Source organism: Pangasianodon hypophthalmus, chromosome 20, assembly GCF_027358585.1.
Source record: "Pangasianodon hypophthalmus isolate fPanHyp1 chromosome 20, fPanHyp1.pri, whole genome shotgun sequence".
NCBI classification, from domain to species: domain Eukaryota; kingdom Metazoa; phylum Chordata; class Actinopteri; order Siluriformes; family Pangasiidae; genus Pangasianodon; species Pangasianodon hypophthalmus.
The window spans coordinates 12,765,602-12,786,699 of NC_069729.1; the positions used below are offsets into that span (position 1 = coordinate 12,765,602).

Below are 21,098 nucleotides of genomic sequence, written 5' to 3' on the forward strand. Positions count from 1 at the left end.
CCCCAGACAGCACTGCATTAATAATAAGAACCGGTTACGTAAAGGCTAGAAAACAATAGGAGGATCTTATCTAAGTGGATTTTGCTTGCTGAGGTATTTGGGTTAACTAACACGCCTCCACACTGGTCCAAGTAGTTAAAAGTGTTTAGGCAGCCAATATAAGTGCAAATACTATCACAAAGGTGCATCACACACTCACACACACACACACACACACACACACACTCCCCAGCTCCCTGTGGAACATAGATGACAAAGCCGTCAGGTGTGTGCGCCAAGTGCCTCTCTAGAAAATGAGTACCAGGTAACGGGAGGAATAATTAATGCATTCTGGGAAGACTAACCTGAAACGTCTCACTTAAATAACACCTGCTCATGATGAGCACAGATCAAGGCCTCATTTTGTAAACAATCAGCACAGTCAGAAAAGATGACAGACAAGAGTTACTACAATAAACTTTCTAGAATGCATGAGTATATAAATATATACTTATACCTATAACATACTTTGGCACCTTTACTTTAACAAGTTTTTATTAATTATCTAAACATGCCCAGGCTTTCTGCACAGATCACATGAAGTAAATGAAGTAAAGGTGTTTTATACCACTGTGTTGTTGAATTCTTGAATCGGAAGGTGTTGATTAATTGTCTATAACAGCAGCTCTGACTGTAGCTCCAGCTGTAATTTAAATGATTTATATTAATTTGCTCATCTGAATACATTATTGTTTCTATAGTAACAGCTCACTCACAGGGACTTGTATGGTGGCCGTTCCACATAATCTAAGGCTAATAATAAATGGATATTAAAAATCCTACCTGTTGGCCTTGTTGTTATTTAGCAAAAAGGTATAATTGCTTTGTAACAATCCGGTTTCTCCGTAACACGACAAGCTGAGTTTTTTTTGTCTTATTAACTTTAAGAGAGAGTAAAAAGAGAGGCTGGTGAGGGAGTGCTGAGACATAAAAGGAATTAAACATTTCGGGAATTGCTTTAAGCTTTATGTTTGTTCCGTTATGGTATGCAACCAACATCTTGACATTTACTGTGTGAGAAAAGCACACTTATCTAGCAAATAAGTAAGGAGTAAAATACGCCAGAGAGTGCTGTTATTTGAAAATAATCAACTTTGCAGTGGTAACAGCAACTCTGCTTCGCTTCAGGCCATAACTCACCACCTTAGAACAACACACCCAAAAGTGAATTTATTCTTTACTTAACTGCTAGCTTGCTTAATTGCTAAGTGTGCTTTTCTCACACAGTGAACGTCATGTTATGACCAAGATGTTGATTACATGCCAAAGTGAAATGAAAATAATGCCTAATCGATTCAGTGTGTAAACAGCATAAGTAGCAGCTGTCAAATTTTCCATGAGAAATAAGAAATTTAACCTATAGAACAAAACTCAAAGAATGAATCAGTGATTATTTCAGTACGAGTGAACGGTAATCAGATGAGTCGAGAGCGACGATGAGGCTCGGGTTCCTTAAACACAGTGATAAGACTACAGAGACTGATGTGGATGATGTTGATGATCAGCAAGATTACTCATTTTCCATTGTAAATGTATAGCCTTTGATAACATATTAGTAAAGTTATTTTTCCATTACTAGAATGTAGAGGTGGACAGGGTGTTTGTTTGTTTGTTTGTTTGTTTGTTTGCAATAGCCTGTCAACTCAGGATAATAATCCAAAATGAGATAAAATAGAGAACTTTTGAGGACCCTAATTCTAGTTTATAATATAAATACAATAAATTAAAATATTAAATATAAGTTAAAATAAATTATAATCTCTAAACATTATAAAATTGTCTTAAAAATAGACGATATTATTATTAAATATGGAATGACTGCTGGATGGGTGGGGCAGTAGGCTATGAATAAAGGCTGCTATTAAAATAGATATAGTTATCATGATCATATCTATTATTTTTACATTTTATTTATTAAAGGTTGCATAGGCATAGGCACATGTAAAAATAATTCTGTAAAGCAAAGTTACCTTTTAAAATAATCAAATGAACCATTTCTGTATCACGTATAAAGAGCAATAAACAGTAAGAAATTAAACCAAATCACTATTTGATGGTAATATTGTTTGGCTTTAAAACTGTTTAAAACTGTAGTGTACATTATGGTGTAGTTTCATAAGGAAATTGGCTGGTAGTTTTTCCACGTACGTATCTGCCACTGTTCCTCTAGTGACTTTAGCACTTGCTTCTCCATGATATATATATTTTTTTAATCTTAAACATGCTTGATTATTTAATATGTTACTTTATTGAATGACATATGTACATTTCTCTGTAACATTCCATCTTTTCTGCTATCACAGTAATGCAGAGGAAATCAAATAAACATCTAAGCCAAAAGTTAAGGAAAACTTTGTTATGTAGTGTGCCTAAGTTGCACAGTACAGTATATCTGAAGAATAATCTAGAGACTAAGTGCAATGTACTTCAGCAATGATTGCAGAGGATGTACAAGTTCAGCGTCTCAGAGAAAGGACATTTAGAACAAAAGTCTTTTATCAGCTGTGCAAAGTGCTTATAAAGCTGTAGGACACGGACAGCATTTAAAAACCTCATCACACATCTTCACTTTTAGCACACAATAGATAAGGAATAAAGCAGGACAGAGAGTGCTGTTATAGGAAAGCTGATTATTTTCCAATAACTTCACACCCTGAAGTGTTTTATTCCTCTTATACCACAACAATTTGCCAACACTAGCAATTTTTAATTATTGAAGAAAATGCCATACTTTTTATCCATTTATAGTTCACTTAAGTTATAACAGCTACTAACTATTAATCATTCCCTCACCAGACTCCTTTTTTTTTGACTTAGCTAATAAAACAAAAAAGTACTACATAAACATAAACATCTACTCACAGAAAACTTTGCCATATCAACAGTTAAAGTCTTTTTCGTCTGTTTATGTGGAGCATCTGCCATACAAGTCCCCATGTAAGCTGTTATTATAGAAATAGTAATGTATTAGAACAAGCACATTAATATAAACTATCGGAGCTACTATTATAGAAAATTAATCAATGCCTTATGACTTCAGATTCAAGAATTCAACAATGTTATTGTATTAATTACATGTCCAGATCTATAAACTGTTTGCCACTGTAATAAACATTTATCAGTGTAATAATATAATCACATAATATTCAGTGTAATATATAATCATAGGGCTGCTGATGGTTAGATATTTTTGGTGGGTGGACTTTGGTTTGGTTAAAACCACTGAGGTGGTTAAAAACTGCTGGGACTTGATCATGTTTTTCCCAAATTTGGGAAAAATATTATCTGTACAAGTTATTTCTAAAGAAATTAAATTTTTTATGTCAGTATTCAATATTTGCCCACATCACTGTGACACTTAGCGGTGATACTCTTCAGCTTGTTGCCATGTTGGTCTTATTCCCCAACACTGCATTTTCCTGAAGCCTTAATGACCTGTGCACTGGAGTACAGCCTCCTCGGCTTTATTATTGTTTTCTTATGATTAAACTTCTCTAGCTTGCGGCGATAGTTGAGTGCTCATTAGGGAGTGTGATGCACAGAAAGGGCCTCAGGTGCTCAGGGAGCTCATGAAGGACATGTTGTTTAAGCTCAGCATGCAGAACATCCAGGTAACGGCTGCGTCTTCACCCAAAGCAACGTGGAAAGTTCAGTAATGATTCAACGTACAATTACCGTATGATTCCTCTATGTTCCTTTGCTTAAATAACATATCTACAGACAATTAAGCAGCTCCACAGGGTCTATGTCCTTGCGCAGGAGATGCAGGGGTGTAACACAGCGGAACACCCAAGAAAGTGACAGGTAATAAAGCTGTAGATAAACTGTGATCTTTTCCAATGCATTTTTCCCAAAGGAACATGGTGCAACATGGCGTAACATTTTTACTCCCACGTTCAACAATTTCAATAATCAGTGGTTTAAAATCCTTAATCAATATGATTTTTACTCATTTTTATTCACACTAATAGTTTTTAAACTTTCTCAAATAATCAGTATCACTTTTTTGATTCAGCATGGCATTTGTATACATTTCTTTGAAAGAATAAACACATGACTGACCCACATTACTGCTCTTAATCAAAATATGTGTGTTGTGAATCCTATCATATTTTGTTGACATGAAATTATTTATTGATGCAGTGCATTTTTAATAAAGGAACTTATGCCCAACACAGTGCACTAATAATGTACACCAATCAGCCAGGACATTAAAACCACCTGCCTAATATTGTGTAGGTCCCCCTTGTGCCGCCAAAACAGCTCTGATCCGTCAAGGCACGGACTCCACTAGACCTCTGAAGGTGTGCTGTGGTATCTTGCACCAAGACGTTAGCAGCAGATCCTTTAAGTCCTGTAAGCTGTGAGGTGGTGTCTTCATGGATTGGACTTTTGGATTGGATTGGAATGGATTGGGATGTTTGTCCAGCACATCCCACAGATGTTCGATCAGATTGAGATCTGGGGAATTTGGAGGCCAAGTCAACACCTTGAACTCTTTGTCATGTTCCTCAAACCATTCCTGAGCAATTTTTTACAGTGTGGCAGGGCGCATTATGCTGCTGAAAGAGGCCACTGCCATTAGGGAATACCGTTGCCATGAGGGGGTGTACTTGGTCTGCAACAATGTTTAGTTTGTAGGTAGTATGTATCAAAGTAACATCCACATGAATGCCAGGACCCAAGATTTCCCAGCAGAACATTCCCCAGAGCATCACACTGCCTCCGCCGGGCTTCCCTTCATCCCATAGTACATCCTGGTGCCCTCTCTTCCCCAGGTAAATGACGCACACGCACCTAGCCATTCACATGATGTAAAAGAAAACGTGATTCATCAGACCAGGCCACCTTCTTCCACCGCTCCATGGTCCAGTTTTGATGCTCATGTGCACATTGTAGGTGCTTTCAGCGGTGGACAGGGTCAGCATGGGCACTCTGACCGGTCTGCAGCTATGCAGTCCCATACGCAGCAAGCTGTGATGAACCGTGTGTTCTGACACCTTTCTATCATAGCCAGCATTAACTTTTTCAGTGCTACAGTACCTCTTCTGTGGAATCGGACCAGACGGGCTACCCTTCTCCCCCACCCTCCCGAATAAACACCCCACAAGACCTGCCATTTTGGAGATGCTCTGACCCAGTCATCTAGCCATCACAATTTGGCCCTTGTCAAAGTCGCTCAGATCCTTATGCTTGCCCATTTTTCCAGCTTCCAACACATCAACTTTGAGAACTGTCTGTTGACTTGCTGCCTAATATATCCCACCCCTGACAAGTGCCATTGTAATGAGATAATCAATGTTATTCACTTCACCTGGCAGTGGTTTTAATGTTATAGCTGATCAGTGTATAAAGTTATTCAGATGATCAATATGGCTTTATTAGCCATACATGCATTTTGTTTTCATTACTATGTTGTGGTTGAATGCAAATACTTATTGTTAATCAGAGCACGCTTACAGTTACAATTACAGCTGTGTGTGCATTATTAGTGAGAGCTCTCTAATTTCTAACATAGAGCACTGTAGTTGTAGGCAGTACTTGTTTATCTAGTTCATAAACTTCCTTAGGTAATCAGTATGGCTTTATTTGTCATGGCTGCATTGCACTGTTACACATTTCTAGAATGCTGTGCATTCATCATTGTCCTTTTCAGCAGTGTATATGCTTCCTCAAATAATCAACAGGCAATGTGTTTTTGCTCCTTATGTGTATGGGTTCATGCAGAACTGAGTGTATTGCTGGTGACAACTCTCGTATAATCCAGTGACTGATCCAGTGGGATCTGGTATATAGACTTGCATGAGTAATCAGTATGCTCATGCATATGAAACCCCACATTCATATGATCATGCACACACTGTATTTACATAAAGCATCCTGTTTTTTTTTGATAATGCACTGCATGCATGCTTGTTATGTGTGTGCATGCAGACCTGTGTGTTGTTGGGGAGTGCTCCCTGCTCGTTGTCCCCCCCCCCTCCCCCCCCTCGAGGCTTTGCACAATAAGGTACGTAATGGAAAATCTCAGTCCCTTAAATCTACTCCTCTGTTGCTCTCTTTCCTTCTGTCTCTCTCTCTCAGGATCTCTAACAGGGTGGACCACAGAAAGCACGCGGAACAGGGAAAAAAAAACTAAAGGGGAAAAAAATAGGTAAGCAAAAGAGTTTGGAAAAACTTTCCAGAGCATCAGGGTGCTTTTGCTTTCCTCAGGCGTCTGAAGGGACGCATTGTAAAACATGCACATGAGCTCGCGGACGTGAACAAAGTTGAACAAACAGCGCGCGAGGTCGAACTTTGCTTGATTGCAAACCTAGAATGAGCAATAAAGAGGAGAAATGAGACATACGACAGCGTTTAGAGAAACATAAAGGGCTGAATTGAATGCAGCGTTTTTCAATCAGCAAGCTGCAAACTGCAGAAGGAAAAAAAAAAAAACAAATCCGTCATGGACTCGCGCGCTTTTTTTCACCTTAATTTCTGCCACAAATGCATCGTGATTTCGAAACTAGCAGATTCTCATTCCTCTTGCAGGTTGCTGTTCCATTAAAGGAAAAAAAAAAAAAAGGATCTGGGTCAGGTGCGTTGTAGGAAGGAGGCGCAAGGAGGAGGCGATGTGAAGCTGAGCATCAGATCTCACACAGCGGATGCACACACACTCTGCACGCGCCTTCAGACACAGGTAAGGCAATGCAATGCAACGCGGACACACTGCGGCACGCGCGAGCTGGACATGCGTTCATGTGAGCACGTGCAGCACAGCGCCTGAGCTCAGACTGGTTTGATCAGATGAGAGACTGATCAGTAGAAGATGCATGCTTTTGGTTTTTGGATGGATGAGATGCATGTCCATAGGTAGCCTTTATATATTCAAAAACATAACTTTTTTTTTTTTCTGCTACATGAACACTGAGCTGAGACTATTACTGTATAATGTTGGGATTTTCACATGCATGAGAGAGGCTGCTGTAAAAAGGTCACGCTTATGATAAAACTGAGTACAGTCCATAGCAAAAGTAAGCAATTTTTTAGTGCATGGATGTTTGGAAAATCCAGTGTGTATGAGGCAGTTGTACTAATGACCAGAAGGTTCTGAGTTTGAATCTCAGGACTACCACAGAGCTTCTCAGCTCCATGTATGGACTGGGTTCTGGCTCTTGTAGTGCCAGTGAAAATGTGCTCAGTCTTGCTACAAGGTTGTTAGTCTTATGGACTGAAATGCACCTTGTGATGTGAAGCGTCTCCTTTTTGTTGTGGTTCGTTTCACAAGCATCATAGTGCTGCTCATTATTTCTTATTGCACTGTCAGGGGACGTTGCTCGGTGCCATAGGAGTAAATGGAACAAAGTCTTCTGGAGCATTGGTGCAAGAGTACACTCAGGTGAAGGATATAGAGGATCAAAGCAAAAACATAGATTAACCCAGAAACGTAGCAGTCATAGTTGTGTGTGTGAGTGTGGCTATAGATGTTAAATGATGAACATTGAACTAATTAATCAGCATTATTATGCATTAAAACCACAATTTTCTTTACTGAGTTTATGGGTTGTTTGAATTGAATTACATTTATTAACTGTAAAGTTTTGTGACCACTAGCTGTGAAAATCACGACAGACCTTTGAAATTCACTGCACAAAAGTGTAGTTTAGCTTGCATTACTATTGCAGTTGTTCACAGTGTTGGAGAGGTGTTTGTAATGGTACTAAATAAATGACTATGCAGCAAAAAGATTCACAAAAAGACTTTACAAGGCAGTAAAACACACTAAAGCTTTGCTGTTTTTACAATGTATTAGTTTGGAAAATCTGTCTAGACTGAACAGTCTAAACAGCAAAAAAAAAAAAAAAAAAAAAAAAAAAAAAAAAGCATTATTCTAATCATCTGTCTCAATTACAATATGAAATGGATGTACTTTTGCTCCGAAATCCATTACTTTTTAATAAAAACAAAAATTAATGTATTGAAAATACAGTAGGCAGCCATATACACAACAAATTGTTGTAGGTGATTTATGCCCAGAAATGTAATTTTGATAAGAAACATTTTCAGATAAATGACAGTTGAATTGTGGTCTCATAAGCCATGATGTGAGAGCTAAAGAAAAGGAACTGCAGATAGACTTAGCTGCTGTTTGCCAGAATGTTGGTGGTTATATGGCGTGGCTTATACACTAATGTTTACAGTCAAAATTAGCACCATATGTTAGGGTGTGTCAATTTTGTAAAAGTGTGTGTATACAATATGCGGGTGCTAAAGACGTGTATTTTGACATGAGAAACTCAAACTCACTAAGTTTTAAAATTGCTTGGTAAATCATTACTTGAAAATAATAAATATTTTCAAATTTTAGCCCAGTATTTCATCGATGTCTATTTGTTTTCAAAGGAATATCTTTAATGAAATTAAAAGTTAAGCTCATCATTTGCCTTTTAAGTGAATTTTCAAGAACATTTTATTATATTGGATATTTTTATTCATTAATTTATTTATGTCAAGCAAGAATTGATGAAACTTGTGGTTTAAACTCAACTAATCTGGTAGTTTGTAATTGACACTTCCTAATGCTATTGTTCTAACATTGCATGTTTTGGGGAATAAATGTTAAATTATTGAAAATTTGTATTTTTATGGTTTTCACCCGTCATATATAGTGCACAAAATGTTAAAATTTACCAAGCTAAAGACAGTCCAATTTCAAAATCAAAAGTTGTTCTGGTATTTTTATACCAAATAACATGTTTTTACCATCCCTCATCAGAGATAATAGTAAAAAGTAAATTTTACAAAATTAAAATTTACTTGCCCTAACCATATGTACCATCTTACTCTACAAACGAATGTAGTAAAATGAGTTTTAATAACTGGTAGAGTTTTGCCTAATAGATAAAAAGTAGCTTTGAATAGCTATATGAAATCCTTTATATCATGTTTTCATGCTTGGTTGCATACAAGGGGCAAAGTTTTCCAAATTTTTTCAGACAGATTATTTAAATACAATTTGTTGAGAGTTTGACAATAAAATTTGCAGAAAAATTTGGGGCGACTGTGTATACAGAATGAAGTCGATAGCTAGAGCAGCCATGTTTGACGTGACCTTAAGGTGCAGGCTTAAAGTTCATGATAATCATGGGCTTAGGTGATGGGTTGTGCATAGTTCTATGAGTAGGACTTGCTTGATTTACAGTCAATACTACATAATTAATCAGTTTCAATAATAAATGTGCTTTACACAATTGTCAGGATTCGTTTTCAGGGTAAGCTACAGATATGAACTGCCTTATTGTTTGGAAAAACATAAGCTGCCTCTGCATGCATCATTACCTCAGCATGAAAAGGTCAGACTCCAGGTATATATATGTACATGTAGTTTTTATGAACTTGGATCTAGACTTCTTGGATGCAGTACTAATTTGTGAGATTATTCCTTTGATCAGCTTTTTATGGTCTAGAGGAAACATATGGATTTACCCTTAAGCAATTTTAATGTTGATTCTAAGAGAGTGTGATGTTCGATCTTGATCTTAGAATAATAGGTTTGCATAATACCTCATTTAACTCAAGGTCCAAGTATGGTGAATGTATTTGGCTAAGAAGTCATGTTGATACTGATACCTTGTTGGTGTTGTAGGTTATTTGGAGTTTGATCAATGTTCTTATGTATTTGTCTGAAATCCATCACTTAGGATTTGAAATGAAACGATGGCTGTGTTCACATTACAGGGTTAGAATTGGACAAGTTCCAACTTTTCACCCCGAAATGGGACAGATCAAAAGCAGTTTGGACAAAAATCAGATCTGACCCACTATCTCGTGTAGTCCTAGACTGGGCACTTATCTGAAATGTGGGCATGAAACTGTAATGAGATTGCTCAGATTGGAATTCAGCTGTGTCCTTGTTACGTAACACTGTCATGATCATCCATCGTGGTGGAGCATCAGCAATATAACTGGGGGGAAAAATTGATCCAGTAATCCCTGTTATTATGACCTTTGCTGCATTTGGCTGTTCAGTGTGCAGTATACTTTCTGTATCAGATATCAGTCCTCACTCTATAAACTGTTCCATATAGTCACTTACTAGTGAGTGCACCAGAAACACGTTATAGTAACAGAATCTGACTATTATAAATTACCTGGCAACCTGAAACCCCAAAACTACTGAAATACAGAAAATGATTTATTGTATTAAGGCAAGACACTAGAGGTTGGGTAACCTTTTTTTTTAAAGCAATACGCATTACAACTTTATGGAGTCTTTTTCTTCTTTCTGTCTATTTTTCCTATTGGAACTTTTTCAAAAATTTATGCAAGTGAGGCTTTATGTAATTAAAAATTCATACATTTGCATTCTTAACAAAACCAAAAATCTAGCCTTTTAATGATGTTAGGTTTGTGTATGTTATATCCATTCAGTTTTTTTCATTAAAAAAATTGCAGACAAGATGTTCAAAACAGTCAATAATTTATATTTAAAAAAACTATTCTTATTTAAAAAATAAATAACTGAACGCAGTGCACACAAACCTCGTTAGTATGAATAGATGTATTTTACTGTGCAGAAGCTCTTAATAGAATTTTACAGAAAAGTTTGTTAGAAACACTTTTCTTTATTGTTTAATCGGAAAATACCATACACTGTTATGAAAAATATTTTAAGCCATTTTTTCAGTGTAAAATTTAACCTGAATCCAACAATAATAAAATCCCTCTGTAATAGCCTTCTAAATAGGGATAGGAATGGACATGTACATTTACATGAATGTACATCATATAGATTTTTGGTTCTGAATATAGAAAAAAAAAACCCTAATTTTGAGAAAGATGGTTTTAAAGATGTGACATAATGTGTTACAACAGTTAACATGTATATCGTAATGACATATAAAAGGACATATATCAGGAGACAAGCTTTTCAGGGTGCCAAGTGGGCGGAGTTTCAGATAACGTGGTGATCGCAGGTATACAGAAACAGTGAAATTGTCCTGTTGAGTTTTGATATTTTTGTTGCTACAGGTTAAGAGAAGACATGTTACACACGCAGTTTATCCAAAAATCTAAAAAATGATTGATGTGACCAAAATGTCTACCTGTAGTGTCCTGCCATGAATACACCACTAACACATACCTGTTGGCTTTATTGGTCATTAAACATTAAACATTTTGATTTATATTTGTATATAAAGTTGGTGGTTCTGGTATCCATCTTGACATCTTGAAAGAAATCGTTATGCCATGTGGTACTTAGTGTAGTAGCATTGTGCATGGTGTATATGCCTAATTTACAGTGCACTGTGCGTAATAATATAGTGCACTATCCAGGGAATACAGTATGTCCACTGAGAATTCGGACGACAAAGCACTGACGCCATATGTGTATTGGTGTATATGTAGTCAGTAGGGACATGATATTTGCCTCTTCCTGCATCCACCCTCCTGCCTGTGCCCTTGCTTTGTCTAGCCTGGCTTGCTTGTGATCTTTGTACAACTCTTTGACTATTGCCTGTGTATGACATTATGCCTGTTTTCTACATGCTTTACCTTTTAGATTTGCTTTTCTTTGGTATAAAGTCTAGATATGTCTGTACTGCACTGAAAAGCAAAGTGATGGGAAAGTAGACTCTATTTTTGTTTAGTGTTCTCCCATGCTTATTAGTCAGATAGGGATTTACGGAGTATATTGTATTTTGTTTCTCTTTGTGATTGTGTGGGTTGGGAAGATCACTTGTTTTCTAGTTATTTTACGACTGTTTATTCTCCTACTAAAAACAGAGGCGCCAACATCTGTGGTATAGTGTTTCTGATTTGATCCCATTCTAAAGCGATACAGGAATCACCGTAAAAATATGCTTTTCTGTTTTCTCCGATAAAGCAGTGGTTAGACCAGATGTGATTAATAATTGCCTGGTGTAAAAGCCAATTCAGTGGTCACACCTTGCTGTTGCTTAGGGTACATCTGAATACACCAACATACATTTTTCCAACACAACATCGGGGAGGGCTCATTGGTGTGAGAGAAATTTCTGGCCAAGAGTTGCTGAGACACTTTGCTTTCAATAAAAAAAAAAAAAATCAGTTTCTCTTCATGATGTCCTTGGTGTCCATAATCACCTGAGTACAGTTTTTTCTCCATTTTCATGTCAAAACATTTTCTTTTCACCTCACTTTATTTACTTCTAATTCACCTTTTCTGTAATTCGGCTCCAGATTGTGGCCTTTTTAAAGGGGTTGTTATACTGTTAAATAATAGCCCTATATATTTTCATTGGTATAGACATGAGTCAAAATAATTTTAAATTATATCTCTGAAAAAGTCTTTTTGCCGTTTAGGCATCATTTCAGCTGCGTGAGCTTTGCCATTTATGGAGTTTTGTGGGCGTCACCCAATGAAATCAGCTGTGCCATGCATGTGCCTGGTAAATTATGGGTGATTGCCATTCATAACATAGACATGAGAGTATGCATTTGACATCTTCTGAGCTTTTCACGCTGAACATGAACAGCCGACGAGCGTCCCTGCTTAAATCATTGTTCATGTTAGCTACTGTAGTGATATGATCTCTTGCAAATATTGACATTTTGCTGTTTCTGACGCAGGCAGTGCATGTCGTGTTATTGATTTGGAAAACGTGTACTAGCAGAATAAGGTTAGTGTGCAGAATGTCCAATATAATTTACTGGTTTCCACTTCTGTAATGGCTAAACCATACAGCCCATTTTCTACATCGTAATGTTTTAACGCTAATGTTTTAATCGATTTATTGATTTATCATGGCATGATTTACTGGCATTTACACTTCTAAAACCCTCATATTGTGGGACCGAAGATGCAAAAGCCATATTTGTAATCAACCCTAAACCTTACAGCTCCATGTACATTAAAGGGATGCAAGGACAAATCACTGAACAAGAACCATCTGGGCCAAATGACTGATCACCATTGATCCTTAGGAATGGAGGGTCTGTTTATAATAAGGGCTGTGGTTCCTGTGTGGTTGAGAGAATATAGAGGTCACTACCCTCAAATTAAAGCTGACATTCTGCACTTTTTCATTATAAATCCAATGTTCTGGCCTACAGATCCAAACGACAAAAAATGTGTCTGTGTTTAATTTGCTTACAGGCTGCACTGTATGTGTGTGTGCTGTGTTGTATTGCTCAGCAGGCGCAGTCACTAGGACCACATAATCTGCATAAGAATTTCACACACACACAGGCGTAGAGTAAAAAACTGTTAATAAGCATGCCTGTTATATTAAGCTTGGATGACATTTGACTGCTGTCAGGTTGTTAACGTGCTGTCGGTGTGCGCTTTTGTTTTAATGCCTTTAGCCAACTTCTAGTGTACATGTAGAGAATGCTCTTCAAAATGTGTCAGGCTTGTGTCATGTACAATAATTAAAAATGATCACAAGCAGAAAGTTGTGTTCCTGCCAATAGAAGATTGTATGTTGTTGAAAACTACTGGACTGAAAGTTAATCTAACAATACTAAATTCATTAAGCAAGGTATTTTGAGCTCCAGTCCTGCTGACCCACTGACCTGAACACTTTCAGGTATTCCTAACTGCCAGCATACCTGATGTGCTTCGTGAAGGGTTTGTTAATTAGCTAATGAAGTGGATCAGGTGTTCTATAGCATTGAAAACTGTACAGGGCAGTTTGTCACCAGGACTTCATCCAAAACCTAGATCCAGCATGCCCTCATGGACTGTCCCTCTGTCCCCGGAATCACAAAACTGATTTTGAAAATATCAGTTTGTATGCCAATATATAGAACTATAGTAGAAAAAAAAGGCTGGTAAAGGAATATCCGTTAATCTCTGCCATGATGTAAGTGAACGGGAACTGACATGTTTCATAGACGTTCCACAATAATAGATATGACTTTGTTAAGAAGTGCAATGCACTATTGTTTAATAAATAAAAATTATTAGGGTTGGCAAAAAAACACACCAGAGCGTGTATTTATTGGAAACTAATCAACTTCGGAGTGGTAACAGCAACTCCCCTTCATGATGGGCCACGATACACCACCATGTCTTTGATTATCTTTATATAACGTCATGCTGCTTTACGTAGCCCATGTTCTAGATAATCAAAATTAGCTTAACCTTTAAAATCTACTAGTGCATCAGAAATTGCGTTGTGTAGCACATCTTTAAAAGCATTTTTTAAAAATGTGTTCGACACATTAAACAGAACATAGTTACACAATTTAGACAGAAAATAGCAATGTAATCTGTAGAATACTATACTTTGTTCAGGCTAGGTGCAAGAAAAATGGCCACACACTTGTGGCTAAACTTACACTTGAGATATTTATTAGCTAGCTATGTAAAAATTGTAGGGTTTACATTATGGTGTGTATTGATCTATTTTCAGGACCTGCGCACGTGTTCGGTGCTCCAGTGGTGTATTGTTGTACGCTGCTGTAATTGAAACTCTTTCACTGACCTTCAGTCTATAGTGCTGAAGATTCAGTGTCATCTGCCTCTGACATCTTGACCTCAATTATTCAACTCTGTGCTGAATGTGATTGCGAAGCTCTTTACCTCCTTCCTGTGTGCCCTTGAGCACCATGATCTATGAGATGATCTAATGTGTAGTCTTAATTCATATCCTCAGTTATAATGGATGTATTTTTGTCCTCTATAGGTTTACTATAGATTTTGAGAAACCTACAGAGAAGTGTAAACATTTGCTGAGGACAATTAGATTGTTTAGGTTTGGGTTTGTCATTTATCATGACATCTACTTATTTCATAGTTTTTAATGTGAAAATATGACATTAAATCCCATAAAAATTTGCAGTGGCACTTCATTCTGTCAACGTGAAACGGATATTTTTCAACAAGTCAAACACGTATTTCTGAGTGAAACAACATATTTGGCGGAAGAGAATTGGCTTTTAAAAATTGGGCGTCAAAAACAAACGTACTCAGATTTAAATTATACAATTATTCTGCAATTATAGAAGACAACTCACCTCCCACAAAGTCACTGGCACTTGAGGAGGCAGAGACAGACAAACTCCTGCTAATACAGGAGGAGGAGATTGAGACAAATGCTGAAAAATTGATCCCAGGAGTAAAACCGTAGTAATTTGAGGCAGTAAAGTAGGTGGTGACTCGAATGCTGTGCTCTATGTTTGTGCTCATGGGCACCAACTTGGGTTAAGGCCCATCCTCATTCTCTTGGCCGGGTTTCGGATACAGGGCTTTGTGAGGCTTGTGTCTCGTACATTTGCGTTAAAACCTATATGGGACAGGGTTACGTCTGGATCTGTTGAGCTTATGGGATTGAGTCTCATGTGATTTAATTTTATTTCCATCTGGCTCTACTGTGATCAATCAACTGATCAATCAACTTGTCCATATTTGTTTTGAAACGAACTAACATGAGATTATGGATTAGCTAGCAGCTGAAACTGTAAATTGATTTTATTAATATTAAAGGTGTTTAAATTGAGGGGATGTATAAATGGGAATGTATTAAAATTTTTTGGGTTGTTTTGCCATACATTTTAGTTATGGTATTGAATTTATTTTAAGGATCTAACTGAACATTATATGTTTTCGTACTATTCTACCATTTGTAGCTTTTCTCTAGCTTTGCTTTGGGATTGGGTGGTGTTGCCCTCCCAGCTTTGGTTTTGGGTGGGAGGAAAGCCCCAGTGACCCTCACAGGCCACACCCATGTTTGTGCTCACCTTCACAAGCAATTTTTTAGCACAATGTAATAAAAACCAAAATCAGGTGGAAACTGTTGCTGCACTGTAGTGGGATTTGTAGAGATCTTGCACAATCTGACCAAGGACATGAGCAGGTTCATTTTGATTTTAGGTTGTCTTTAAGGAATACTGAATCTTACTCTGCATTCCCACTGGCAGCGACACGATGCAACAAACTGCCAATTTACAGCGACCTGAGGCAGAGAGACTCTTGCTGAAGTAGAAAAAGGCAGAGCCAGGCATAGTGATAAAGTTGCACATTTATGACTTTATGCAAAGACAAAAATGAAGCAATGTGGCAACTACCAAAAGAATTAGAGTCATTGAGAGGACTGCCTTTTTTTAGTTACTATCAGATATTTGTTCCTAATCATAAAAGAACACACGTATGATGATGGCTATTATAGCAGCTTGGAAAACCACCAAGGAAACCATGGTGGCCAGCAAGTCAGTCACGCACACCTATCAGAAACCAACATGTAGCGATTTGGGAAAAAGAGGCAAAGAAACTACTGCCAGTATGAACACAGATTTAGCCTTCAGTAAAAATCCTAACACAAATAGGCAGGCCCAGCCATGCATATTGTCCAGGCCCAGGATAAACCATTTAAAAAACACAAATACAACCTGCGAAATATAAAAAACTGTTATGCATAATCAAAGTATATCTGTAACTATATCTATTCTAATGAGTTATTTAATATTGCTTTAAGAACTTTGCCACACAGTACCTTAAGCTAATCACTCCTTCTCTTTTTTCTTTTTTTGTGTGCATGACTGACATATTAGGAAACTTGCATGAATGAAAGCATCTAATACCCAGAGACCCCCTACATAAGAGAAAATGTCTGTAATTAGCCACAGTGTGTGTGGAAGCTCAAGATTATGCAGAAACATTTTTCAAAATAGGGGAAATATTAACTTATCAAAATATAAGAGTTGCAAACAATGCATAGAACTATATTTCTGATCATCAAAGTTTGATCAAATAAGTGTATTTCAGATGGTTTTATTTTGCATGTTAATGGAGAACTAAACCCTCTGGGGCCCCTCACCTAGCCTGGGCTCGGGACAGCTTCAGTGGTTGTTGCTCCTGTGATGGTTGGGCTACAAACAGGAATACCATTTTCTCTAATATTCACTTTATATATCAGTCGACCTTGTTTTAAAAATCTTGCCTAAATGCATGTCTCAAAGGACACACAACACACCCTTACCTCAGTTTACCTCATTGCTTTGTAACAATGTTTATTCAAAGTGCTGTATGAGTAAAATTTAAATTGAATTGATACACCATTCATTAATGACCAAAACCCCAGTCTGATTATAATCTAATTTACTATAGGTTAGTGCTGCTGAGAGGGAAGCAACGAGGAGAGAAATGCACAGTCAGCATAAGAAACGAGCAATATTTTCCAAAAACAGTGAACAGTAACTGAACTATGCTCTTATTAATTCCATTCAGCCCACTCTTTATTTACAGATCCTCACATGGCGTCATTACGGTGAACGGTAGCTGAAACACTATCTAACACTGATGCAGTGGGGCGATTGTGTTCAGGTATACTTCTAGTCTGACCTGCTTCTATGAGTCCTCATCAATTATCAATCAGCTGGTCTAAATTATTCACCCGTGACACTTCAGGGAACTGACTGCTGTGGTAGTGGTATTCACCCTTGATCACTCGACCGTCTGTGTTATGCCAACATGATACAAATGTGCCACCTTGTTTGGCATTCTTCAGAGGAATAGTTTTACATTTGGCTTGTTCTTTGTGTCTGCTTGCATTGAGTCTGAATCGCTTGGTGATGTCATCAGCTGTTTTTGGAAGTAGTTTGCAGATGGTAGCAAATACGGGACATGGGAAATAGGGCAGTGGTTAATGTTCTGCTCTAGTTTCCAGAAAGTTCCGAGTACGGCTGAGTAATACGATGATATGATATAATATGATATTATGATATCATATGTCATGTATTCAGTGAGCTTTTTTTGAGAACATCACTGTTCTTGTCAGTACGTCGTGGTCATCGTGTCGTCATGGACGTCATGTCGTCATGGTCTTGCTATATCGCCCATACTATTTGTGAGTCACTGTTGGGCCTCTGAGAAAGACACCTATACCTCACCTGCTCAGCTCTGCGCTTGGATCAGACTCAAATGGTCACTTAGATAAAAGCCAAATCTCTAAAACTTCATCCTCACATGCACCTTCTAGCATCTCAAGTGGGTTTGGCGTTTTGTTGAATAATAGACACTGAGAGTTGTGGGCTCACACAATTGATTTTACATCACGACTTTGACACTTTGTCTTCTTATTTTTGTGGAAATAAAACCCATTATTTATCCAGCCTATGTATCCATTGCTCTTCAGGTGCCAGGTTTAATGTTAACTCCCTTTGAATTTGGAAACATAATTTTACGGAGATTTTTCTTTCTTCAGTCACAGTTAGTCATCTTTTTTGTCGTTACAGAAGCGCCCAGCGCCATGGCAAATATGACATGACGTAAGTTGACAGTAAAGTTATTAAACATCACATCAGATTTAGTGCTATGTTTGCTGTATGATGAGACTGGAGCCAGTAATGATATGTCACAACTATGAAAACTATGGGTCTGGGTCTGTTATAAACACTGCATACTGCACTTCTCAAAAACGTAGTGTACTGAAAATATTCTGCTTATTTTTTATTAGAAAACATATGGAAAGTTGTTGCATTTTTATATAGGTTGAACAACCAGATGTACAAATTATGGAGATGGTGGGACATGACAAATGAGTGGATCTGTCCAATTTAATAAAATCCCATCAAAAACTGTTCCACTGGGACCAATAAACATGGGTTAAAGCTAATGTATTAATGACTGGAAGGTTGGGCCCATGCGCTCTGTGCTAGGCTTGGGCTATGCCTATTGCTTGTAAGCCACTTTGGATAAAATGAATCCATGAAAATATAGTCCATTACATTAAACATTACATTCTGGCACATTTTAAAATAGCACAAAGACACAGAACATAATCTTAGTGAATCTTTTGTACACAGTGACTGGGGTTTAATGGCTTCAGTTCTTTATCCAAGAAGCTTTTGACAACATATACTTACACACCTTTCATCACTTTAGTCTTTCTGACAGCTGCAGTGGTTTATTGGGTTCGTCTGAGATCTTGCATTGTCACACAAACATTTTTCTATATGCGCTTTGTACTAGTTCTTATCTTCTGTTCATTACCTAGGAATGTTGTGTCCCACTTGCCACTTTAGAATTTAAAGAAATACAGTTGTAACATTCATTTGAAAATATCTAATTCATCCTTTTTTTCCCAAATTGCTGGTGCGAGTGCTGTATAAATATAAGATAGGGAACATATAGTAACATTACCTTTTTGGTTTTACAAACAATTTTATTTCACCTTAGTACTTGAGGGAGAAAATAACCCAGAGCATTATCTTGGTAATATAAATATGACTTAAAGATGATTTTTAAAAATGTTTGTTAGAGAAATTAAGCAGAGCGCACAAAATAAGGAAAATCTTTTTAGCATTGATAGAATGTAACATGGATCATTTTAACCCAAACAGAACATAAGAGTTCAGTAATGTACACATAAACAAGTCATTAATGCATATCTATAATATCACATTATTGTAGTTAATCAAGTGCAAACAAAATGCCAAAGCACTTTCATGCCAAGATGCAAAAAAAATAAATAAATAAAATCACACCTCAAATTAAACCGTAATTCATTATATTTCATATTTCATACCTTTTCTAAGCACTTTCATTTTCCTACATTTGATGCCTCCAGAAAACCATAATGAAATTGCTTATTGAGCATTATCAAATGAGATTTATCTGGATTATATCTATTTTTGACAAAGACATGACAACAGACCCATCTAACTGCAATTATATACCAGTAGACATTTCCTGATGTATGTGTTTACAATATTGTCACAGTTTGTTTAAAAATTAGGATATTCTTTATTGTTCTAATATGACAAATGATCCCATTATACAGTTTTATCATGCGAATTCTGATATTTGAGAGTAGATTTATTAATCCTAATATTGCTGAAACAATTTTTATTAAAACACTGAAAATAGACAATGTGTACATTTAATGTTGTGAAATTCCTTTAAAACTGCATTCAAATTGCATTTGAATCACTTAGTATGATTTGAATGTACCATGCTTGTATATATGTAGCTTGATGAGCTGAGGGTAGAATTGCAGATGGTTTATTATTCAGTATATATGCTCACTACGTTGGGTATTTAGTCTGTTAGAATCCAGCTGTGTCCACTAGAACACCATTTCAGATTCAGCCTCAGAAAAGTGTAATGATCCTAATGAGTGCCTGTTGGAAATTACTATAGGAACTACTTATATGTAATATCAGTTTTAGGACTTTTTTTTTTAAAGATTTTTTAAATTCCCCTAGAAAACAGACATAATTTAAAACCTGTGTCAAAATAAAGTGTGCTGTAAATGACATGAATTTATTCAGATCCCATCTTTCTTCATCAAATATCATTTATCTGAAAAATTTAAGAAAACATGTTGTGATAGACTGTGTGTAAAGCCTGGGATATTAAACATTCTAATGTTTTTTTTTAACCATTGAGTACATCAATATTATGAAATTTTGAATAGTATTCAAATGTATTCAGTCTCTTCTGACAGGTAAATAAAAAGAACATTAAAAAGAAAAATAGTCCCAATAGAAAGACTGAAATACGAGATAGCTGTAAATACATGGCAGTCATGATATGTTAAAGAGTCCACAATAACAATATCACTAAATATATAACTGATTATTGGCACATGCCAGCTAACCAATAGCAGATCTACTCATGTGTCAGTAAGATTGAGTATTGACTAAGGCTTCTTTTTAGTGTTTTTTCTTTTGAACCACTCCATTATGAATGAGGGGTTTCAGGTTTCAGATGGCACTTATTTTTCTGGAACTGACTGGGTGTTAATTAGGCATCACTAACACACACACTGCAGTGGGACTAAAGCAACGGTAAGGAGACATTTTACTCTAAATAGAGGCCGACATATGGAAACGCATCTCACAACTTTGGTAAAGCTGTTAATTTGGATTTCTGGCGTTCATGGGTATGAGCTGGAACTAAGACTGTGGCTTGCGTTAGTGCAGAATTGTAGCTTTGCAGTGGTGATATTTTTATGAAATATGCAGAGGGTCTGACTGAAAATGTTCCTAAACATTCAGGTTGGTTTGAAATGTCAGGAGTCAGTCAATCAGTCAATTCTTACCATCCTGAAGATGTTTCCCAACCTGTCGTTAGGGTTTACAATAACACC

At 36.8% G+C, this 21,098-nt stretch overlaps 1 protein-coding gene across 12 annotated transcripts in view; it reads left to right on the forward strand.

Moving 5' to 3' along the window:
* The first annotated feature begins 6,058 nt into the window (after positions 1–6,058).
* atp2b2 (ATPase plasma membrane Ca2+ transporting 2) overlaps positions 6,059–21,098 on the forward strand; it is a 169,501-nt gene continuing 154,461 nt past the window's right edge. For all 12 annotated transcript variants that reach the window (XM_026932428.3, XM_026932426.3, XM_053226920.1 and 9 more), the window contains exons 1-2: positions 6,059–6,193; positions 6,574–6,721. The gene's annotated coding sequence lies outside the window, so the exon portion shown is untranslated. The remainder of the gene's footprint in view (positions 6,194–6,573; positions 6,722–21,098) is intronic.